The 25,792-nt window shown below is 39.3% G+C and overlaps 1 long non-coding RNA gene across 1 annotated transcript; it reads right to left on the bottom strand.

The window, feature by feature from the left end:
• Positions 1-571: 571 nt before the first annotated feature.
• Positions 572-19,317, bottom strand: LOC310901889. The gene is made up of 5 exons (XR_014586268.1): positions 19,240-19,317; positions 15,935-16,195; positions 6,893-6,966; positions 3,840-3,873; positions 572-981 (listed from the first exon to the last, which is right to left on the bottom strand). It is a non-coding gene; the product is annotated as an uncharacterized lncRNA (long non-coding RNA).
• Positions 19,318-25,792: the final 6,475 nt, after the last annotated feature.

Here is a 25,792-nt window from a genome sequence, read left to right as displayed (position 1 = left end):
TCTTTCACCATTTGTTTTGTGAAAGCAATTTATTCTCCCTTTTTTCTAGCTGGTGGCTTCCTCCCCCACCTACCCCACACTGGTTCGTGTAAGGACAGCAGGAGTTTCACTCTCTGAGTTATGTGAGAAAGCTCCTGTGCTCTGCGGACCTGCTTCTTCCCCTCCCATCTTGCCCCCCACCACACTTCCAGCTGTGTTCATGCAGTTTCACTGGCCCCACGCCACTGGGGACATTCTGTGTCATTGCTGTAGTTTGCCATTGAAAGACATCAACTATTTCATTCATCATTTCAAAGGAGCATGTTATCTCTTGCTTATGTACGGTCACTCTGACCTCATTTAGTTTCCCCATTTCCCTTCTGATGCCGATAGCCATCTGCTTGCAGGAACTGAAACCCTGCAGAACAAAGTGAATGCTCCTTAGCCTTGAGTGCGCTGCTTCAGCGCAAGGGACCAAACCCAAAATAGTCACTACAAGGTCAGGACTGCATGATAATAACTCTCTATTGACCTGTAGTTATCTGGAGGGGGTATCTGCCTACAGGCTTCTCTCATTTATGGGGATCATTAATTGAACACAGATTCACAACACAGGCAAGAAGCAATATATCCTTTGTGCCCTGAAGCCTGGTCACCAGGGTATTACTTACACAGCCTGTCTCCACCATGGTTCATGGATGAGCGTCTCTGTTCCCCTTGAAGGGCTGGTGAAAAATTTCTCCTTTTCTTCAGCTAGATCAGGTACCTGGAGCAAGCTTTCCTTCCAGCCACTAGTCTGGCTGCTTTTGGCTGGTGCCCTCGCACAACATCACTACTCTGCTTCATAAGGTGGCAGAAGCAAGGGACAACCCAGCAACAGCACAGAGGGTCTTGAACACCAGCTGTGGAATTCCTCCTGTATCCCAGTGGGCGTTTAACTGCTTATAGGAGGTGAAAGGGCTTGGAGGGATGGAGAGTGAAAAGGCCTTGTGGTGATATATTCTGCAAACCAGTAAGGAAAACACATGTCTGAGAATGAGAGCGCAGCTCTTCAAAATGGGAAGAGATACAACCCAAGGGCTCTCACACCCTCAGCCTCACGGTGAGAATGGCAGTGACCTTTCCGCCTTTGTGGGACCCACAAAACCTACTTCAGGGACTATTAACAAACTAGCACTAGAAAATCAAGGCTGTTTGTTTTGGAAACACTGGAAGGAAACACCTCAATAATGTTTTGTTTGTGTTTTAGTTCATCACTGCTATTTACCAAATTCAATTCTGAATCACAAAAGCATTTGGAAAGACCAAAATTACGTCTTTCTGGAAGCAAAATGTTCATCACAACTGTCTGCCCAGCTCTGGCTTCAGTGGGCTTCTTGGCAGGAATACTGAACTGAACCTCTGGCAGTGAATCAAATCCATTTAAAAGAGCAAGTTAGATGCTGCAGGCAGAAGATACACAATACTTAATCTCTCCCTCAGGGCTCAGACACAAAGACTTGCAAAGGAAGAAAAACACCTTTTTTAAACTGCTTGGACTTCAAATCTAGCTCAAAGTTGTTAGTGAAAGCACAGGCAAAGCAAGAGAAAACAGTTGTTAGGACAGCAGAGCAACTCTGATGATGGACTTTTGGGAATAGCTTCCATTCACTATCTGCCCTGCAGTCCCTATGACTTCCCCTATTCCTCTTGTCTCTCCTCTCCAATGCGGGATGTGAATAGGGGCTCTCTCCAGCAGGGCAACCAGGCAATCAGGTCCAGTCAGCATGGGTTTATGAAAGGCTTGATGAACCTGATCTCCTTCTATGACAAAGTGACGCTCTTGGTGGATGAGGGAAAGGCTGTGGATGTGGTCTGCCTTGACTTCAGTAAGGCTTTTGACACCGTTTCCCACAACATTCTCCTCAAAAAACTGGCTGCTCGTGGCTTGCACTGGCGTATGCTTCGTTGGGTTAAAAACTGGCTGGATGGCCGGGCCCAAAGAGTTGTGGTGAATGGAGCCAAATCCAGTTGGAGGCCGGTCACTAGTGGAGTCCCCCAGGGCTCAGTGCTGGGGCCGGTCCTCTTTAATATCTTTATCGATGGTCTGGATGAGGGGATCGAGTGCACCCTCAGTAAGTTTTCAGATGACACCAAGTTAGGTGCGTGTGTCGATCTGCTCAAGGGTAGGAAGGCCCTGCAGGAGGATCTGGATAGGCTGGACCGATGGGCTGAGGTCAACTGTATGAAGTTCAACAAGGCCAAGTGCCGGGTCCTGCACCTGGGATACAACACCAAGCAGAGCTACAGGCTGGGAGATGAGTGGCTGGAAAGCTGCCTGGCCGAGAAGGACCTGGGAGTATTGGCTGATAGTCTGCTGAATATGAGCCAGCAGTGTGCTCAGGTGGCCAAGAAGGCCAACAGCATCCTGGCTTGCATGAGAAACAGCATGGCCAGCAGGGCTAGGGAGGTGATTGTCCCCCTGTACTAGGCTCTGGTGAGGCCGCACCTCGAGTACTGTGTTCAGTTTTGGGCCCCTCACTACAAGAAGGACATGGAGGTGCTCGAGAGAGTCCAGAGAAGGGCAACGAAGCTGGTGAGGGGTCTGGAGAACAAGGCTTATGAGGAGCGGCTGAGGGAGCTGGGCTTGTTCAGCCTGGAGAAGAGGAGGCTCAGGGGCGACCTTATCGCTCTCTGTAGGTACCTTAAAGGAGGCTGTAGCGAGGTGGGGGTTGGTCTGTTCTCCCACGTGCCTGGTGACAGGACGAGGGGGAAGGGGCTAAAGTTGCGCCAGGGGAGGTTTAGGTTGGATGTTAGGAAGAACTTCTTCGCTGAAAGGGTTGTTAGGCATTGGAATGGGCTGCCCAGGGAAGTGGTTCAGTCACTATCCCTGGAGGTCTTTAAAAGATGTTTAGATGTAGAGCTTAGCGATACGGTTTAGTGAAGGACTTGTTAGTGTTAGGTCAGAGGTTGGACTGGGTGATCTTGGAGGTCTCTTCCAACCTAGATGATTCTGTGATTCTGTGATCATCTCAAGCCTACTCTTCACACACCTTTCTAACAATTTTTTCTGCCTACTGCTGCACTGATAACAGTGTAAATAGTTCTCTAATGCTAACTCAGAACTATTTTGAGATTATACTGCAGGTTGCCTGCAAGAGCAGTGAACAAACTTGCTGTCTGACCGGATGCCTCCTACGACTATGACCTATGTTTTCTTTTACTATCTAAACACAAATTAACAGTACTAGCTTTTGTTTTTATCTCCATTCGCTATTGTAAAACCACCTGCTTAGTTCTGTGCATGACTCTGCTCTGCATTTTTTTAAAGCTAGCACTGTAGAATGAAGTACTTCAATAAATATTACGTGACTATTTGCATTACTGCGCTTTGGTAGCTGAATATACAGCTCCATTGACACCAACAAAGCTAAATTCTGTTAAATGAAATGAGTCTTCATACTTTATCACTTGTGGCTAAGCAGTTGTTTCATACTATGGTAACCAGTAAGCTCTTTGCAGGAAAAACTTAAAATATTTGTTTTAGTCTATTTCAAATATTGATCAATGCTGAAGTCTCAAATGGATGAACAATACTTATGAAAACAAGTTTAAATTTCTATCTATAAATATTATATATTATTTATTCAATATTATTGCATATGAGCATATGAGTCTTAATTCCAAAGTAACAGTTTCACATACATTGCACAGAACCCCAGTTCACTGATTGTCATAAATTGTTTTTTTGATAGAAGAGAACATAAAATAAATAAATAAATAATAAGGTACATATACCTAGAAACAGACTAATCATATTTTACTGATACTTTTCTCTAATTTGTAAGATAGAATATGCAGACCAAGTACAGCTTACTTACCAGGACTTCTTATTGAGTTGCATAGCAGGTTTGGCTTTAGAAAAAAAAAAAAAAAAAGATAATACTAGTGAATGGAAAAAAAAAACCACCATATTTAGCTTATAAATTTATTGCATGCTTGCATACCCAAAGAACAGAAGAATTTATTGGCAATACTGAACAACCTATATTCTTCAAGCTGAAGTTCTTTCATCTGATAAAATAAATTCCTCTTGTTATCTGAAAATAGCATACCTGCAGATAGGTCCAGACCCGTGTCACTATTTGCCAGACAAAACTACTAGGGAAACATCCCCAAAAATGTCTTTACTGGGAGAAATGTAGCAAAACACACACACAAAAAAAAAAAGGTACTTCAGACCTTTTAACACAAGAGTACATCATGAATCAATAGGAATAGTCAGATAACATAACATTTGTGAGGATATGTCCTAAATAAATTCTAATTTAATTGATCAGTCTCAGATAGCAAAATTTAAATTGGAGATCAATAAAGGCAATTCATTGCCTTTACTTCAAATATTGTATTATTCCATTAGATACTTTGCACTTGAGAACTCCGCACAGCTTCAAGTCTCAGCATGGAGTAATGTTCGTGGAACTAATATAATTCCCAGTGAAGGTCATTAAGTAAGTATTTGTAAGATGATTCTATGAGCAGATCTGTAGATTCCCTCTAAATAATCCTTACACAGAGGAACTTTTATTTTCTTGAAAATTACATAGAAAAAGAAAAAGTAGGTCAATTAGCTCAAATACTGCAAGCAAGAATCTAACTTATATTTAATATAACACTCATGATGCAGCAATTTGAGGCCACTGACTTAGTACAAAATACTAAATTAATTATAAATTGTTATGTAGTTATTAAAAACATGTTTAAATAACACAAAGATTAATATAACAGCTACTGGAATCAGAAATTTCTGCCAAATACCAGAGTGTTCAGAACATTGCACTAAATGCTAAGCTGGATTGATAGAATTAATTTAGAGAAACACGCAAAATCTAATAGCCAGATTCATGACTAGGTGCTGCTGAAGTTGTACTAGTGTGGTGGTGGGACAGCGCCCACCGGGCAGCCCCAGGACCAGCCCCACACACCATCCAGGTGGCTGTGGCACCCCATGAGGTTACGCTTTAGCTACTCTTCAGTAAGACAGCCTCATCAGCTACTTGCTGCTGTGAACCTGGAGCTCAGTGCAGGCTGAAAAACCTGCCTGAAAAGTGGTCCGCGTAATTGGGCATTGGGCATCCACTGCGCTCCAGGCTGAGGTGGCTAAACCACTATCAATAGCCAATCTAGATAGATTAAAAGTCGGTAGGGAATGCCTGCACAAGCTACAAACACACCCGCGGCTAAAGGGCAGACATGCTCTCAGATTTAACGAAGGCGAACCGCAATATCCATGGGTTCAGTTCTCCAATGCGCCGCACCGAGGCCTAGCTCAGAGGAGGGACTCTGCTGTTAACTGCGTGCAGCAGCAGGAGAGCTGTCAACACCAGGCAGATGAAAAACACAGACATTTGGGGCTGAGCTTCTGAGTGATGAACACACCTTGAAACTGCTCTGTCTTTGAAAGGCTCTACCCCAGCCTCATGAAGGGCATGGCTGCCTTCACATTTCTAACTTCACAGTGGGCATGGCTGCAGCGATGAGTGACAGCTTTACCTAGCAAAAGTACGAAGAAATCAGTGTTTCCTTGGTGTCTGTTTGTGTAACTCCATCTTCTAAGGAACCTAAACTACGTTGTCCCTAACCCAGAGAGCCTAATTTATCTCTGGATTCCTGCAACCCAGTATCTACAACAATGGGAGCTTGGCTTGTCTTTACCTCCACCTGTATTTACATAACTGTTAATGAGGACACAACTGGAACAATAATCAGACTTTAATTACAGAAGCATGTAATATCATTCACAACCCCTGATTTCGCCTGTGACTTATTCTAAGTCCTCACTATTTTTTCTATAAAAGAGTGAGGCAAGCTAAACGGGAAGGTAAGAGTTCTCAAAGGTAAGGAGAAGAAAGGAAAAGAAAAGAAAGAGGAAGGAGTGAGGGGAGAAGGGAAGAAGAGGTAGAGCTCTGACCAGGAAGCAAATGTCATCCTTTACACCTATTGTAACAAGGGTTGTGACTCCAAATTGACTGTGAAATGCTCACTGACAGGGGGGTTTGAGTACATCAAAGGATCCCTAACTTTACAAGTAAGGTGCCTAAAAATGCTCACAAAGCCAAGAAAGGATGCAGATACCAAGAGAATGAATTCAAAGTCAATAGTTCAATATCTACCTTTAATCTGAAGCAATAGACAAGTGAGGTATAACTGCAAAACACAATGAGTATCTAGACGGATGAATCCTGGCTGGATTGTGAGCAAAAATAGATGAACTCTTGTGTGCTTACACAGAAGAAAATGGTAACAACAGTCATTTGCTCCAGTATGCATATCACTGTTGTTAAATCATCCTCGGTCTTAAGGGTATGCACAACTTGCACCAACTTGTATAACTGAATAGACAATTGTTGTACTATACATATCAAGCCTAGAATTTCTCAAGGGAAAGATGTGACTACAGATGACATCAACATCTTTAACCTTTCAAACTCTGGGAAATGTCTTGAGTAAGTGAAAGAACCTTATCTGCTCCTCCTGCACACCAGGAAAAAGTCTCTAGTGCAGCTGAGTACAAGGTAGCATCAGCTGACTCTTCAGTCAGAACAAAATGTTAGATATTTCCACATGGAATAGAAACAATGCAGCCTGTACTTTAAAACTTTCCATTTGCTCATCCAGCACAGTAGAGTTCTATGACAATAAAACTGAAGTGGCTGCAAGCTAGATGGTGGCAGCAGAGCATCTAGAAGACATCATGAAGACCGACACATCCTTCTTATGACCACAGTTGCACCATAATACATCAATTAGCCGAGAAAATGATCATTTAATCAAGCAACTGTTACATTCTCAGAGACTGAAGAAGAAATACATGTTACAGACCTTGTCAGTTGAAGCTAAATTCATACAAGGTTATTTTCTGAAGTGGTCTTACCACAGGAGTTATCCTTCAAGTCTTCCTGGAGATCTTTACCCAACTCATCATGACACTTCTTTGAGGTAAGCAGGCTTTGTGAGAAAAGTAGAAAATGCAAGATTAATTTCATCTTTGCATTTCAGACAACAGGCTAGACTTTGCCAACATAAGCAGTCAATGGAACTGTAGTCATGACTTAATCTATCATAATAGGGCCACAGGAAAAAAAAAAAAGTTTCCGAACTGATCATATTTACCTAAAGCATAAATTAGCCATTGTCCTTTTTTCTGGACATTTTAATTTTATCCAGTCAAAAAGAAATGTTCTTAGTCAAAAGTAATATAAAATACCTCAAATTCAAGCACCTGCCTAATTCTGTTGTCCAGTCAAGAAGATGATGCCTTGGAATAAGCAGAAACAACCCCTTGGGAACATTTTCTGTGCACAAGTCCCAAACTCTTGACCCACTAGGTAAGGCCAGAGTATACTGTGACAACATGCCTACCTCTCAAGGCCAGCAAGAAAGTCAGAGAAGTCTTAAAAGATGCCAAATCATAAAAACAAATAGCTTAATGTTGCCTAATCCCCCCTCTCTGACTCTCCCTGTCTTCATCAAAAAAAAAAAAAAAAAAAGCATTTTTTTCCAGGATCTTTTAGCAGTAAAAATCCATCAGAACAACTATTTTGACCCAGCATTTCTCCCAAATTAAGACTCCACTCCTAATACAGACATTTTCACAAATAAGGGCAATTAATAGATGAGAGAGAACATACAGAGAAGTAGAAGCTTGGAGGTTCAGAAGGAGCAAATTTTGCTACAAGTCCTAGACAAAATGAAGTTAGTTTGTGGGATGTATGACAGCAAGAAGGTGCCAATAGAAGGGTTTATACATTTATTTTCTACCAGTGATTTCCCTGCTTACTTTGTAACACCCTGAAGCAACATCCTTGAAGTAATATAAATATATGTAATAGATGGTCTGAGAACAAGTACAAGGATCATCGTAACTGACCTTGCACCCTGAGAACATGCACATAGTGGTTTACAATGACAGCTGAGCCCCCACAAGTTAATCTCAGGACTCGTATCCATTTGAGGGCACTTTACAGTCACACTCGGTAATCTGAAAATAAAGCCCATCTGGTGCAACTTAAAGTTTGGGGATTAAATATTTGTTATTTACTTTTGGTTTAACTCCTTTAATATTCACAAACACTAGGCCAATAAAAGGATAAATCAGCTCCCTGACGTCAGCAGCAAAGAATTAATGATCTCTCTCTTGAGGATGTTTAGAGAAATAAATGTATACTTTGAAGTGTATATATTACAAAGTTCATCTCTGGCTCTAACAGGATGATTTTTTTTTCACACTTAAAACACAAACGTACTTCTATCCCTTTCCAAAAAAAACATGCTTCCTGTCTTTATTACTTCCTATTGCTATCAATAATGTATACTGACATAAAAATAGTTTTTTAAGCTCACCTTCCATTTCCTATTGAAAATGCAATAAAAGATGGCCTGCCAAGTGGCTTTTGTGAAGAGTTTTATACCCAAATTGATGGTTCTACTCCAGCTCAATCTGCCTGTCAAACCATGGTCAAATGAACACTTCATATCCATCATCATCTGTTCAGTGACCAACATGAAATGATCTATTTATCTCTAATTTCCCATTATTGATATCAGGATTCAGAAGACCAGGTAGCATCAAGGCTTCTCAAAGGACAGGAAGAATCCTGAAGAGGCACAGAGAGTGCCCCAACTTTCTTTCACCTTTTTGTCTACTGTTTTCAGACCTAATTTAACATACACACGTTATTTATTTATTTATTTATTTATTTATTTATTTATTTAGGATCAAACCCCTGACTGCTGTTACCCTGGTCTGCTACCAAGTGTAAGATTCTGCAGCTGTGTTCAGATAACACAAAAGGCCTGATGTATCACCTACTAGTCATGGTGTTCTGGAGTAGATGAGCTCACTTGGCCATACAAAACATGAGATTTTAAAAAGAGTATTTTACAATGTCACAACAGCTCTGAGTGTTAAATTCAGACCTCCTCATCTGTTTGAGAAATACTTTGTTGGTGGCATTTGATGAATACGCTATGAACTTAAGCCTCTACCACAGTCTTTTGGCAAGGCAGTTAATAACAAAATTGTCTAGGCTTAGGAGGGCTGTCAGGGAATTGGAAAGCAATTTTATGTTCTTTAAAAGAAAAAAAAAAAAAGGAAAAGACAAGAGACAAGTAAAATGATGAGATATTCTTAAATTCACATAAACTGCTAGGTTAATCTTTAAATGCAGTGAAGAAATTTGATAGGAAAATTTATAATATAAAAAGTGAACACAATTTAGATTCTGAAATAGTACTTACTTACAAAAAGTACAAAAGTGGAAAAAAAAAAAAAAAGACATAAGTCCAAAAGAAATTAAACCTAAAGAATCAAAAATCTCCCAGGAATGCGTCACTCCTGTAGCAGGCTAGATAAAGGTAGCTGAAAATATAATATTTTTGACAAGATTTAAAACACTGAAAAAAAAAAATACGTGATCTTTTTTCTGTACCTAAATCTTCAAGTCTTGCTCTTGTGATGCTTTATGTTTGACGGAATATTCTTCAGCAATAAGATCGCTAAATATAAGAGAGAGATAGTAAAGAGGCTGTTGACTATGGGACCTCTGCTCCTCTTCTCTGGTTCATGACTGCTTTGCTCCCTGGTCCTGTTTTAGATCACTCCGGTTAGCTCACTTCAAGACAACACACAGGCGTCGTTCTGGCAATAGTTCATTTCAGAGACCTCTTCATCAGTGAGGAAGACCATAGCAAGAGGATTCTCTGGTTCCCCTCACCTAGAGCTTTACGACATCTCCAAGAAGGTTTTGCTTCTTCAAACATGCACAAGTATCTTCCTGCCATGGCCCACGTTATGCCATATACATAATTATGATCTAATAAATAAGTCATTACGGTTAATGATGTTGAAAAATTCATAAAAATGATTGTTAATTATGATTTAAAAGCACAAGAACATCACGTGGAGCTCAGACAAGATGGCTGGCCAACTACTATATAGCTTGGTTTCAGCTAACTGCTCAAAAATACTAGTCTGATGTGTTGGCCTGAAGCAATCTGGGCATGAGTTTCTTGGACTCAGGGAGAGGTCCTGTCAGTGTTACTCAGACAGTCCAAGTGACTACCAGAAACTTAGAAAATGTATGCAATTAAGAATGTTTTTTGCAGACTGACATTTTCTATGACCTATGATGCAATCAACAGTGACTACGGATTTTAGTTGTCTTCTGACACTGAGGGACCAAAGCAAATACAGTAAATGTATTTCAACAGATAATTACTTATGAATCTTTCTTCCAAGCTGGACTCCATGTTAAGAATATTTATTTGGCATGCATTTATTTGGCACCACCCCACCCACCATTGTTCCGAATAAAATAAAGGGCACTCAAGAGAAAGCAGGACACAGCAAAAGAGCAGATGATACAGAAAGGGAATGAGAGGATACCAACATGATGTAGATTCATCAAGACTCAAGGTGAGTTAGGGTCACTACTTTGCTTCTCCTAAGAGAGACTCTATCATCTCACCAGTCTTGGGGGACAGGAAAAGTAGGCAATACACAAGGCAAACTCTTCTGGAAATCAGTTAGCTTGTTAAGTGTAACTGCAGGCCTATTATTGTTCTCCTATTATTCTATTTGGGGAACAAGAATAACTTTATTCTGGCTACTTAAATTTTCAGATTTTTCAAAAGAGATTTAAAAGGAATGATCAGACAGAGTTAATCTGTTCCTGCTGATGTACATGGAAAGGCCCCCTTTCCAGTGCTGACTTCAAAATTAATGAGGAGGTTGAGAGATTGGTATGTATCATGAAAATTAAGAAAACAATGAGCAATTAGTAAAAGCACAGCAATTCAGGAATATTTAGGAAATTTTTGTTCCAAAAATTCTGAGAGCATGTTTATAAATGTATATATTAAAGGATGCAAGAAGATGATGAGCCCACAGTTACGGCTTATGGCAACAATGTCAACAACTCTCATCTCAGTTTTATCAAGAAATGTCCTTCAGGCTGCAATTATTAGGGCAGAGCTACCTTGTTTTCAGAGTGAACTGTTACCATCAGTTAATACACTATGTGATGAAGTTCTGGTTTTTGTTTAGCATCATCAGGATCTTTGAATAAAACAGACATTTAAATATGAAAATAAATTATAGGAACTGAGTTTTAAGTTATGAAAGTATTTTTTCAAAAATCTGCAGAAAATGATTTTGCTCAGAAATATTATTTAATATAATCAGTTTAAAATCTTAACAATTTTTTTTTCTCAAATATGTTCAAATTCACGGTTTCTCAAAGTCAACCCAAAATGTTTCAATAATGAAAGAAGGCCATTTTGCCTCTACTTGCAAGCTAGCTCTGTGCAGCCAACCTTTTTGTCCAACACTGGAAATGAAGGATGACCCAAAATCTTTTGCTATTTAATGGACTATGGGTAAGAAATGACTGAAATACTCTAATAAATACTTAAAAAGGCATGAGAAGATGATACAAATCAGAGGAGGTTGTAAAAAGTGTATAGTCTTACTCAAATAAGACCTTATGTTCTTAGGGCATACATTGTCAACACAGAACTGTTCACAAGGTCCTCATTGTTACTCTGGATTCATTTCATACCTTTTGAATACCTTTTTCCAAAGTGACGCATATGATTTTATGTGAAGTAATCTGCAATTTGGGTATATCAGCAGTTCCCTCTTAATAAAGAATATATATACTTCCTGGACATCTCATTTTCTCAGATCCTTCCAGAGAATTCTGAAACACCTAGCTATATAAACCCAGATAATACATGTAAGATGCATTACTATTCATACATAAAGTACTTACAAAAGGCCACAGAGTATCATCAAAGACAATTACAGAAATGTTCACAGGCAATTTTTATGATACTTTATGAATTTGATTATTTTTTGTAAATCATAAATGTTTTGAAAGACATTTTACATGTCTTTCACTTATAGATACGGCCAAATCAGATAAGAAATATTTTCCATTGCTTGACCTGTGCCAAGAATGCTAACACTACAGTTCATAAGGGTCTCTACTGAGAATAGCTGTTCTAAATATGTGGTTAAATTACAACATCTAAACATCAGCAAAAGCATGCAGAAAGCTACCTGGAAAGGCTGATTTTCATTTATAATTGTAATATTTTCATAGGGTATGACAATTATTGGTTAGTTCCCACTGGGTCTGCTTCCTTCCAAGGCTGAGGATTAAGCAGTAATTCACAACATTTTGAGGCATACGGACCAGATCAATTAAACAACAGCATATGTATTAAAACTGATGACTGCTTCTTGGTTGGAAGTACTGACCAGACTTAGAGATTGTCCTACATCTCTTAGCAAGAAATTTAGGATTAAATACACTAATAGGGAAAAAATAGAAGTAAAAATAAAAACGTCCCTGTGTTTGAATCACCCTGGTTATTCATCTAGTGTACAGACAACCAAAGTTTTCATGAAGATGTTGCTTCCTTTCGTGCATTTGTAGGTATGAAACAGGACCTCAGATATCCTTGCCATGGCCACATGCTGCCTCACTGTATGCTGGTGGGTATATCCCCAGAAGGAAACTGCAGCACCAAAATGGGCAGAAGACCATCCCTGTTCTCAAACAAGTCAGAAATGAGTCAGGAATTCTCCACCCTGATCCGATTTCCACCCTCTGGGATATCAGAAAGCTTACAGCACGGTGATCTACATCAGCGATGCTCTCCACAGCAGGCTGTGAAAACCACATAGTTAGTCACAATTTATAGCTGAAATCACCACCTGCAAGCGACTGATTTTTGTCAAATAGCAAAACAGTGGGATGCTGCAACACACTGCCGAGGCCATTCGGCTGGAAAGCTGCTTGCTAGTGCACGGCTTTTCTCCATCAGATTGCTCACCAGGGGTGGTCCTGCAACAGTGTGCAGGCAGGGGCACCCGCTGAGATGAAAGGGTGTAGAGCGGTGGGTCCGAAACAGCTCCAGCATGTGGTAAAACAGATCTGATAGATGACATGGAGCATGTAAATAATAATCTCTTGACATAAGCCTATTCTGTGCACACTTGTGTTTAAAACTCAGCAGTACCAACAATGTTCTGAGGCTGAGGAGGAAATGAAAGCAGTGAGCTGTCAATCCACCAACACATTTTTCTGCTCAGCCACAGACTGTTGTTATTTTTATTAAGAGCAGCATCTTACATATTTGTCAATCTTGTCATCTCATCTTTTGCCAGGAAGTCATGTTTGGAGAGCTGAACAGAAGCTCTGGGGAGAGTTCAATACAGAGATTTACCAACATACCCACCATTGGGTTTGGTATGAATAGAGGGTGTCAGCACTGAGATAGAATGAGATGCGAAAATCAAGGTTAGTGTACAGAGTTTTAAAAAACTTACAGAGAGGTCAGCACTGGAGTGGGCTGACTTATTTCACAGGCTTGGACAGTGAGCTGCCCAGGCACAGGTGGCCTCTTTGGTTACTGTCTGCAAGCCTTCAGGTACTGCTGCCATCTGAGTGATGGGTAAGAGCAGATATGCAGAGGTGTCTTTTTTCCTAATTCCCAACATCACAGACACAAATGAGGCTATGTGACAGACTGAGGGAATTATTAATGCTACCTTATAACTTGCTTGCTCTGAGCAAGATATTTTTTGTCAATGACGAGCTTCCCCAGGAGAGTCCAGCACCTCCCTCAAAGGCAGTGCTAAGGGTACATTTGTGTGTGTGAGTAGACCCTATCAGACAGGTCTATATATGCTATTTCTTCTCATCTTTGTGCATATTTGTGTTTGTGCACCCGTGAAGTCTAGCCTAACCTCTGAAACTCCTTGCACTGAGCCCAATCATGCTGTGTCAAAGGGAATTATTGGTAGCTATGGCTGGGTTCATTTCATCTAACTTTAGACTTCTACAAACAAGTATGTAGACTTATATCCAATTTTGTCACTCTGAACTCCCTTTCTAATGGAGAGAAACAGAAAGTTTCAGGATGCTATTTACCTGACCAAGTACATGCACATCCTTTAAAACGAGGACTGTGCCCTCCACTTATTTCCCTCCACTGACTCTAAAGTGACTTTAGTAGGACCAGCTCAAGTGCTGTAAGCATCTCCTGCAGATGTATAGCCATGTAGTAGAATCAGGGTGTTTTCCAGAAGCATTTTTTCTTTTCCTCTTATACTGTCTGGAAAATGTCAGTTTCCTGGAAACATTTTAAATTATTTTGCCACATAACCCAAAAGATCACTTATCATTTCTTACAGAATTCACAAAGTATCCCATCTGGGTTTGTTGCTTCATCTGAATAAAAATATTTCAGCCTCACGTCCTTCTTTCCCCAAAGGTGAAACAAGGTCTTCCAAAATTTTCTGCAGGTCCCTTAGGATTTTAGACATGTTGTCTGTTTCCTAAATAACTTTCAGTAACCCTACTTTTATTTTTATTGTTATTTTTTTAAAATACAAAAATTCCATGTAACTCTCCTTGGGGTAAAAATGTTTAAATCTGCCCTGTTTCTCCTCATAGTAGATATTTATCAGTTTCCTTTCCTGGCTGTAAAATATAATCACCACAATTCTATGCACTTTATCGCTCCCCTCACAGAGATTCTATTGTACTAGTGCCAGAGCTTGCTTGGTTTTCTCTTTTAGGAGCACATTTTTTCCCACCTGTGGTGATACCTTCCTTTGTGAAATGCTTTACAACACCATGAGGCAGATCTCCCGTTGATACAGTTTCAATATAGGTAACTTAATGCACCCCTGTTTTCCAAGAATTTCCACCCATGTCTGTCTCTTCTGAGATCTATCATGTAGCATTAACCTCTAGCAAAGGATTTCCCTGTAGATCATTTTACTCTGTTTGATTTGATCTCTTTTTTTTTTTGGCAAAACATATTGCTTTCATCTTTAGAAGCTTAACCTCCGTCGTTATTTCCCCTTGTTTCCGAGTCACTATTTAACCATGCAGGCTGTGGTGGGGATTACTTTAAACTGAGAAAACAATTTTGTTCTGTATTGAACTATGCTGCTGTACTGCTGGGAGAAGTGATTACATTTAATAGAAGCTGTGGCTTGCTATTTGAGATGTATAGTAGTCTCACTGGAGATATTATACTGGATCTTACACACATATCTGTTATATGCCCAAACTCCACAACTGGTACATGTTTTCTAATGTTAAGAGGTGTTAGAAGGAACTTCTTTTTAATTATTAATCAAATTCTGAAATGTGGTGTGCCCTTTGCACATTGAACTATGCTTTACTCTTTAATGCAGCCAAGTTAATATTGCTATCAAAATTCTAACTTTGCACTAAAGGGACTTCTGATGGGTCAATTTTTCAATAGTATGAGAGTGAGAAACATTCATATGTCTACAATATGTAAACATTCACTGGCTACTAACAAGCTAACAAACACCACCTTTTCTTTTTCAGGGCTACTACTGTATCAGAAGTAAATCTGCATTAAATCAGCTGATAGGAATCCCACTAAATTACACCGACCACATTTCCTGCATTCCCTCCATGTGCTGTGTACAAGGAATCATTTCAATCCCTGGTGAACAGCTCTGACAGTGGAATACGGAGGCAAAGAACGCAAGCTCTGAAATTCTTAAAAATGTCATCTCTTCTTTAAAATGTCATCTCTTTTATTCTATGCCTTCCAAGTCTCCATTTTCCTCTTCTCCCTATTCTTTTATGCTTCTGCATTTTTTATTATTACTATTTTTTATGAAGGGCATACCTTGGTAATTTTCTTTTACCTTTTTCTCCACCTCCCATACTTTTAATTCTATAAATACATACTTTTGGAAAACCCCTATGACCCTTTCAAAATAACTTATTTCCACCCACCATTAGCTCCCAAATCATGGTCTGATTCCTAAGTAACACTAGACTCCAAATTCCTCACCCGATCCTTCCTTTATGAACATCTGTTTACACCAGTTCTAACCCACTTCTGTTCTTACCTTGCAAATTGATTTTGGATGCCAGACAATCTGCTCCTCAAGCCAAATTACAGACTGCTGGTTTTGGCTCAGTACTGTTGGCTGATACAGTTCTCCAGAATGACCGAAAAGTGTTAAGTCAGTTCAGATCTCCAGAGACGGCATTACCACAGAGAACAATGCTGCATGCTCCTGAAGGATTTGTTCTTAGAAAGGCACTTCAGGTTAAAGAAACATCTTCCAACTTCCCTGTCAGACGAACAGCCCTGTTGATTATGAAAACTGAAAGGATTTCACATACTTGTTTTGCAAGGGACTGGTTAATGGTTTTGAATTTCTCTTACATTAAGCAATAAAAATAAATCAGCCTTATTTGGTTTTCCTTATATCTGTGTTTTTGTCATTTGTAATTTTACATCATCACCATTTAACTAAACACTATGATATTTTGTCTGCGAAGATGTAGGAAAGTCTTCTCACCATATTTGAAAATAAATAAATAAATAAAATGGGAGCATTTTCTTTTTTTTTTTTTTAAGGTTTTAGAAGTATTTTTGAAAACTCTCAAATGCTGGAACAAGATTTACAGGACATTGTTCACTGAAGGGTGCTCATGGCAAAATAGAAAGCTAAATGCTTCTCGCCTTCAATACACCAAGTCCACCATCAAAGCAACAAACATGCTGAAAGCACTGCAAGAGTGATAAAACACCCAGGGAAAACATAGACAAAATGAAACAAACAAACACTGTGCTGTGAACACAAATACAAAGAACAATTAGGATGAAATTTCTTTTTAAGACATTTGCAAACAAAATAACAATAGTTTTAGCTGGAATACGCAAAATAATCTCAAAAGAAACTATCATTTAAATTAAACCTTACTCTACTTTCAGGTCTCCCAAAGAATCTCATTGCATTATATCTCCTCCAGATTTTTTTTAAGCAATTATGTTTTGTGTAATTTTATGTAATTATGTTTTATGGTGATGGGCAGAGGAAAAAGCAACACAGGGTGGCTATTTTAAAAAATGGGGACTATCCATGTAGAATTAAGTTCGCAGACATAATGATATTGAATTTATCTCAAAAGCAACAGGTCAAAAGTAACTTATTTTATGGCAACTAGAGTACTACTCCATTACCTCCACTTATTGCACTCATACATTCACAGAGAGCTGTGTTAGAAACTCCAGTTCTGTATAAAAATGTGCATGGGAGCTTCATTATTCAAGGAGAAAAGTGAGTCTATTTGTGATCGAAGGGATCTGCCAAATCAGAGCCACCAACTCCTAACTCATCCATAACCATGAGGTCATTCAAGAATAGCTAATTTACTCTGACCCTTTGCTAAATTTATCATATTTACTCACTAGGTTCCTGTTACTTCATGTGCCATGACCACCTGCAGTCATTCTGCTAGCAATTCAAAGACAAGATCTGGTAAGCTGATTACAGCAATTGAATACAGTCTTGACCACTCAACTACAAATCTATTCATATACACCTGTATGATGCATATAATGTATAATTTGGGGTGATTCACTTCCCAACTTTATTATTGTTCTAATACGTAATTTGTGATCTGTGCCCATAAAGGCAAAAGAGCTCACTGGTGGTGTTACACGCTTGTAATACTTGATATAATCTTGTTCCTCATCTGCTCTTTTTATGTGAAAGCAGCTAACAACTGTATCTTGTATGGCAAATAAGATCAATTTTTTATGCAAATCAAAACCACGGTAGTGGATAATAAAGAATTCCCTATTATACAGCTAGCAGGGAAAAACGTGTTACAAATGTGAAAGAATAATGTGGTGCTGAGATTCTGCTAATCTTGAGGGCAATCTTTGACTGACATAACTAGTACATGGTCTGTGGAGACCTGTTCCCAAGAGGGGAGCTATCAGGCACATGAAGGCTGCAGGATGTGGCCCCGGCTTCTTTCCAAGCCATGTGGAATGCACTGCTTCCAAATCCACAGCCTTGCTTCAGCTGCCTTGTACCGTGCAAAAACATCTGTTTTCTGACAGTACAGGCACTGACCAGCTGCTTAACTCTTATATGTGCCTGTTTTAAATGAATCACTCGTAATTAAAGCAACTAGGTTCCTGAAAAGTCATCTCTAATGGGTCTGTGGTGTTCTTCTTTTTTTGTTTCCTTTCACTCCTGTGTGAATTCTCTGATGAGAATTGTGAAATTTTCCCTGATTTTAAGCCACCTGCAGCACCCTCTCTCATGGGGATAGTAAGAGTGGAGTTCATACTGCAGTCTTCCTCAGTAGAGGGCTCTAATAGAATCCCCATGCCTGTTTGCAGGAAATTTGCATTTCCACTTGTGTAATTGTTTGTGAGCAACCTCCTTCAGTCCCTCTATTTGAAACTAGCCAGTGGGTACTGTCTTTCTGAAACTGATCCTGCGGGGGCTGCCCACAGGCAGCAGCTCTTCAAGCACTGCTCCCACACGGCTCCGTACCACGGGGTCCATCCATCCCCCAGGAGCAAACTGCTCCAGCACGGGTCCCCCACGGGCGGCAGCTCCCCCCAGACCCCCTGCTCCTGCGTGGGCTCCTCTCCACGGGCTGCAGCTCCGGCCCGGGGCCTGCTCCTGCGGGGGCTCTCCATGGGCCGCAGCCTCCTCCAGGCCACATCCACCTGCTCCACCGGGGGCTCCTCCACGGGCTGCAGCGTGGAGATCTGCTCCGTGTGGGACCCATGGGCTGCAGGGGGACAGCCTGCTCCACCAGGGGCCTCTCCTCAGGCCGCAGGGGAACTGCTGCTGCCTGCCTGGAGCACCTCCTGCCCTCCTGCTGCACTGACCTGGGGGGCTGCAGGGCTGCTTCTCACTCCTCTCTCCCAGAGTTGTCCAACAGTTTGTTCCTTTCCTTAAATCTGCTCTCCCAGAGGCCCAACCAGCATCACTCCCTGCCTCAGCTCTGGCCAGCGGTGGGTCCGTTTTGGAGCTGGCTCTGGTCTGACGTGGGGCAGCTGCTGGGTTCTGCTCACAGAGGCCACCCCCGCACCACACCAGCTACAAAAACCTTGCCACATAAACCCAATACACAAATGGAGATATTTAGTTCCCATCTACAGGAATCCAGCTCCCACCAAGCACTGTGCTACTCTGTACCTGAAGCAAAATTTGGCACAAGTAACTGCCTTTTTTAACTTGTTTCTAAACAATGGGGATGAAGAACATTGCAAAAATAAGTTGTTTCTCACCCCATAAAGTTGAAATTCTTCACCCTGCTATGACTCAAACCGAGGTCATTACATTCCTCTTCTTCTCCCACTTTCCTACTCCCAAAAAAGTACTAAGCTTCTTACCTTTTGGACAGCTGCACAGCCTTAGCTTTTTTTTGTCCATCCTGAATCTCAGTTACGCTTTTTGTGTTTGCATGTGGCTAAGGAAGAAGTAGGGAAGACAAATGTTATTTACATGCATGGAAGCTATTTTTAACAAGGTATACTGATCAGGTAAGACACTAAATTATTTTTCAAAATATACCATTTAATTGGAGAAGGAAAAAAAAAAACTAGTTATGTTCTACAAATATCATTCCTCAATGACAATTTGAGTGAATTTTCATATGTAGTGTATTTTAAAGAGCTTTCGAGATATAAATTTTTTCATTACGTAAGTAAAAGACATATATTAGAGAGAAAAGGGAGAGATCAAAAGGTACAAACAGAGCTCTACATCAGACTTGAAACACTTGTAGGGGTACGGGTTAGCTACTCCACCACATACAGTATCCATAGAGGAATGTCTTTCGCAGAGGGAAGGGTCAGTTCGGAAGAATGTAGAAGAGCTTGAAGGCACACTCTCTTAACTGTCATGTGCCTACTAAAATACACATACCAAAGAATATTACTGTGATACAAAGTGACTAGCTTGTAAGAGGAGGTGTAGGACCACTGTTCAAAAACATTTTGCTTTCCTTTGTTCCTCATAAGAATGCTCCAATATCCTAGATAAATGGAATAATAGTTGAAGAAGAAATTCACATTAGTATCATTACAGCTGTGGTAATAGTAACTACAATGGCAGCTGCATAAACATAATGTGGAAATGGAGAAAGAAAAATTCCTAGTAAAACCGGAAGCCAAGACATCAAACAAACAAACAAGCAAACAAATAAAACAGATGGGAAATTTGGTCGACATAGAAAATTTTTAGGTTAATATTTAGAACATTTCCTCGCTCTGCATGTTTCAGAGGTGTCTCTTTTCCTTCAGATGGGTACATTGAGCAGAACTATGTAATGTCCCTCACAAAAGGAAAAGGTCATGGACAGCAGTTGCATCTCCTTTCTGCTCAACAGCTCCAGCACATCATTTTTCTCTGTATTCTTGACCTATTTCTATATCTGTGAACTCTTCAGTAAAGCATCAGGGAATTTGAAACAGGAGAGAAATTGATAGCGTGTATAGAGAGACATGACTTGTTGCTGTCACCATTCACATAGTGAAGTAAATTAAGGGAAACTTAGAAGAAATACAATTTTAAGCACCATTACTTTTCATGGGATATTCCACACTTGACTTCATAGATTACAGGCAAACTAGAGGAGTGACCACCCTTGGCCTGATACTCATTGGCAAATGCTGGTGGTCAATGGTTTACCTCACATTGGTTGTCCTTTTAGAAATCAATAGTAACTATGAAACCTCATCCATGCAAGTGATGTGACCAGAACTTGAATAAATAAAACCAATGAAAATATCCACTAGGAATAGCAAAGCAGTAAAAAAGTTTTTTCCAGTGGGTGTTTACTTGGCTTACTCTTATTTGGAAGTATTTCTTGTTAAGAGGCAGTTCCAAATGTACATAAGAAAATCCTTTCATTTCCTCCTTCCCACTCCCCCCACCCAGCTAAATAAAAAGAGAGTGTAAGTCCATTTAAGTTAGATGCTTATGTTTTCCAAAATATACATCAGTCCTCCCAAAAAGAAAAGCAATGAAGATTCTTTGGAACTTCCTGAAGTATTGTATAACAGCCCTGAGGTGCTCCTAAATTCATCTCTTTACCACAGAATAAAAGAAGCCCAGCTTGTTCCTGTGAGGGACTGTCACATTATTATGCCATTCAGCTGCAATGAAGAGGGTTAAGAGGTCAACAGAAGACTGCCCAGGTTTAAATGCTGACAGACATTTTCTACCATGTCAGTGGAATTCTGCTGTTGGATTTGATCACCTTGCAATTTTGGTAGAACTTCTTCTTTTCAAAATGAACAATTTAGGGATTATTCCTGGAAAAAAATGCTGCTGAGCTCATGTCCTTTTTTGCAGGCCAACTGAATTTAACAGACAAAGCAAAAGCAAAAAAGAAAAATTAAATCCTTGTGACAGGTTTAACTGATTTTATTAGAGAACCACATTTCTTCTTCAGGAATCCTAAAAAAGTCTAAAAGTCTATTCAAAATTAATGCAGATTTTCAGGTGAAGTCATTATGGCTAAGTCATTATTAAGTGTATTTTACTCATTGAACTCCTTAAAGACCACAGGAAGCTTCACAGTATTGCATGATGTTCACATGCAGAACCAACCATAAACTGACACTGAACTGGCTACAAAAGTCTGGACAACAGTAAGAAGAAACACTTTCTTCCTCTTCCTCAGTGCTAACAGAGCCTATTCAAATACAACACGTGATCATAGACATGATCTTTCCTGGTCTCTGAGGACTGATTTCAGCTAATTATGTTTGACAAATTGAGTACCCATAAAAAGACCAAATGTATCTCAATGTGTAGTGTGTAATGAGCTGCATAGTGGTCACTGGACATTTACAAGAGACTATCAGCAGAGACTTTGTGTTCTGCCTGGACAGAACATCATGGACTCTCTGGCCAAGCAGTGACAACTTTCAGAAGTAAGATACGTACTTGAAATTACCAAACCAAACCAACAAAACACGTTTTATAGATAACTTCTTGTAGGCCTTTGCAGCAGTACATTTTTTATTCATACACATTGAATAAGAATTAAGTAAATTGAGTCCAGTCAGGTTTTGAGTTTCTTCAAGAATGGAGACTCCATCACCTCTCTGGGCAACCTGTTCCAGTTCATACAACGGTCATTTACATCAAGGCATCAAACTAAGACAAGACAGGATACAGAACAGTTCCTCACTCTGCGGAGAAAAGCATTAGGGATTACTCAAAAATATCAGGTTTGAAAAAATGTCAGGAGAAGTAGTCTGACATGTTTTCTTTTTCTTTTTTTTTCTTACAGAGAATTTCTAGAGTTTGTGATATTATTAATTTCTGTTTCCCATTACATGTGGCAATCATGAAATCAATATGCCTTTATCATTCATATTTAAAATAGAAATAGCCTATTTTGAGTATTATTTAATGCACATGCAGCCTGCCTAGTCAGATCTAAACTGCTTGCTGGTTAACATATTTTAGTATACACCCTAAAATTTAATTCTAACTGTGGATCAAAGAAAGGCAGATGTATTTTTTTAAGAGTGAAAGCTTCTATAGCAAAACCACCAAAAGTCTAAGCTGTAGTTTCATCCGTCTCTTTACATGCAGAAGGTCATATTTCCTTCTCCTGTGGCTCACACAAACTTCCCAGATCTTTTATTCTGGAATGGGGATGGTGGTCAGGACTTTCACTACTAATAAACCCCCTGGTCAGCCTTGGTCTTTGGCCACCAATCCAAAATGGTGAATCTGCCAGGGAACATAGGAGTTCACAGATCACCCGGGGACCAGGTGGATAATGAGTGAGCTGTCTAACTCCTAATAAAGCGTTAAATGAGATTAAAAATTGGAACTCTTTGATATTCCTTCTTTTTGTTCTTGCAATTTTACTCATACAATTGCTATCACCTCCACTAGATAGTTCCCTAACTAAGGACCAAACCATTTCAGGAAGGGGCCCTTAGAAAGCAGTCTCGCATATTAACCAAAAGCACGCTCTCAATACAGAAAATGCACATATCAGAAATGGACTAAACATATAAATTCCCTTTCTGAAATGAAGAATTACCTATATTGTATTCCCTTCAAAGAGTTTCTTTTCAGAAGTCTTTAATTTTATCACCCCTAACATTCTTTCCTTCCTTTCCTGGGTTTTATTTGTAAAGGTGTTCTTAATTATAAGAAGAAAGACATTGCCACACGTAAGCTCTGCAGCCTATTGAAATCACAGCTGCTCCAACAGGGAAACACTGGAGTTCCCAGCATAAATATGAGCACACTAAATTCCCCTTCTGGATATCAGAACTGATTTACTAACCTTTTTCAATATGTCCATTTTATTGCCAAACTGAACCAAAATAAAATTTAAAAAGTGAAGTAAAAAGAGATGATAAAATGTAGTGGGGTTTGCATACCAGAGCAGTAATAAATTTTTCAACATGTGGCTTCAAATGTACCCGTAAGTATTTTACAATCATATTTTAAAGACATTTTTATTTAATTTGTTTTTTTCTTTAGGGTTACTCCATTTTTAACTTATATAGCATATTGTGTTTAATTTCCTGACCTAATTATAATTTGCAACACCATGTCTTATGATATTATAAAAAAATGAATGTCTTCCTCTCACTTCTTTTTCTTCCTGTATTACTTACTTCCTGACAGACTCAATAAACTTAGTGATTTGCATCCAGATACCATATTAGATTCAGTTATCAATAATTCCACAAATACATAGACTCTGTATTCAAAGAGAAATTCAGGTGGAAATCAGCCAAAATTTTCTCTACTCTTGCTTCTGTAAATGCTGTGTATTGGGCAAATCCATTCTTCTAACAGCTGCTTCTATAGGCCTTACTCAGATCTAGTCACCAAATCTTCTAGAATACTTATTGTTTTAAGTAAACAATCTGTTGATAATCACCTGTGCTTTTGTTTTGATCCACATATTGGAGCACTAACTCTATTTTACCTGACCTCTTGCTTCACCTACATTTGTTTTTCTGTTCTACATCTCCTCCTTCCAGTTTTTCCCCTTCTCCCCTTTCCCCTCCCCTCCCCTCAGTGTCAACGAATCATAACACAAAGATGGCATTCCACAACAATTCTCTCTTTTTAATTCATCTTTGCTTTCTCCTTAAATATTTGAAGTCTCAGATCCAACTTCACTCAGGCAGCTGTGCAGTAACCTAACATCTGCTTCCTCGCATATCAACCACATGCAATTTTACCACGTCCTGTACAAATGCAAATGCAAATTCAAATGAACAACAACAACAGCAAACAAACTAACACATCTTTATGGGTCCTAGAGAGCTTACAGTATGACTTCATCTTACTTTAGGGCAAAGATCAGCACGGACAAATGGGGGAGTAAAGGAACCAGCAAGGCAGTCCTGTTATGCTAAACAGTGGGCTCACCACAACCTCAAGTTATTGTTGCAGAAAACCAGCAAGGCAAGCTCTTGCAGAGAGGTTTGGAAATACAAGTTTCCCTCCATGTCTGTCATAATAAACAAAGATGAATTTTAAAATGTCGCACTCTTATGTATTTAAACATATAGCAGAAAAAGAAAGAAATGTGGGGAGAAGACAAAGATGGCCAAGACAATTCATAGTTTTATTCATATTCAGTTTTACTTCACCTAACACAGGAAATGATTTTAACCATTATTTCCCTATCATTCTTCTAATGCTTACTGCTTAGTTCTTTTTCAACAGATATCATTTCTGTCGCACTCACAGTCTATCAGTTGTATGTGAAAGACCAAAACTTTTTTTTGTATGTAGAACTCCCTTCAGTTAAACAGAATTTCATGAGTTCAAGATTCTTCCTATGTAGATACAAATGCAAAATTGTAACCTTAAATTATAGACTTTCAGGTGGGGATCGTACTTGTCTGATTCTATCAAGTGCATAAAACATTTCGGACAGCTAAAAACTTCACAATCAATAAAAAAATGCTCATGGGAGACAGCATTTAAGGACTGCAAGCCAGTGGTATGATGGTGCAGAGACTGAGAAGGAAAAAATCTTTTTTTTTTTTTTTTTTAAGAGTCCTAATGACCTCCAAGTCAATCATTTCCTGACAGTTAACGACCAGATGGATTAAGACCTCCTCCAGATGGCCATTAACTGCCAGGAAATAGCCGACTGATTGGCCATTAGTGCTTTAAACACCATTAGGATACTGCTCTTCATTAGTCCCATTCACATGATGTTGCTATACACTGAGTATATGAATGCAGCAGAAAACCTTAGTTTCAAAAGATACCAGAATAGAGTGCACGTATGAAAACAGTATAAACAGATGTGTTTCGCTTACACAGAGCTGTATTGCTGGTAGAACCATAAGAATGCGATGCTCATGGAAATCATTGAAGAGAGAGTCATCACTGCAAGCTTCCACACACTAATCCACTTACGTGCCTTCTTTTATGTCCTGACAGGACCACCCCAAGGGGTGAAAGGTTAGTCTCCATGCCAAATCGACTCATGGTTTTCCTGCTAAGATGTCCAAAAAAGTATGTGACTATTGAGATTAGGTTACACGATCAGTATTAACAGGACTAAGACAAAAATTCTAAAGCGCAAAAAGCATAACCATTTAGTTTTAGGGTACACACACACATTAACATATTCAAAGAGAGACTAAAATATCTCTTCCAAGCAATATCTAGAAACAGAGAATTATATTTTTTTTAATCATGTGTGGTATATACATATAACTACTTTTAGTTATTGACACAAAAAAATGCACAGTAAAACTAGCTGGACAACCCCTAATTAATCTGAGCCTGATTTATCGTAAAATCTCCAAAGTTAAAGATAGATCATTAATCTATCTTCAAAAATATTCTTTCTGATTCTCTTTATATATATATATACATATATATAAATAAACATATGAACATTTATGAAGTGAAAATTGAACTATTTGT

Source organism: Anser anser (genome assembly GCF_964211835.1).
Source record: "Anser anser genome assembly, chromosome: 1".
Classification (NCBI taxonomy): Eukaryota; Metazoa; Chordata; class Aves; order Anseriformes; family Anatidae; genus Anser; species Anser anser.
Note: the sequence above shows the minus strand (reverse complement) of the source record. Positions and strands in the feature narration are given on the sequence as shown.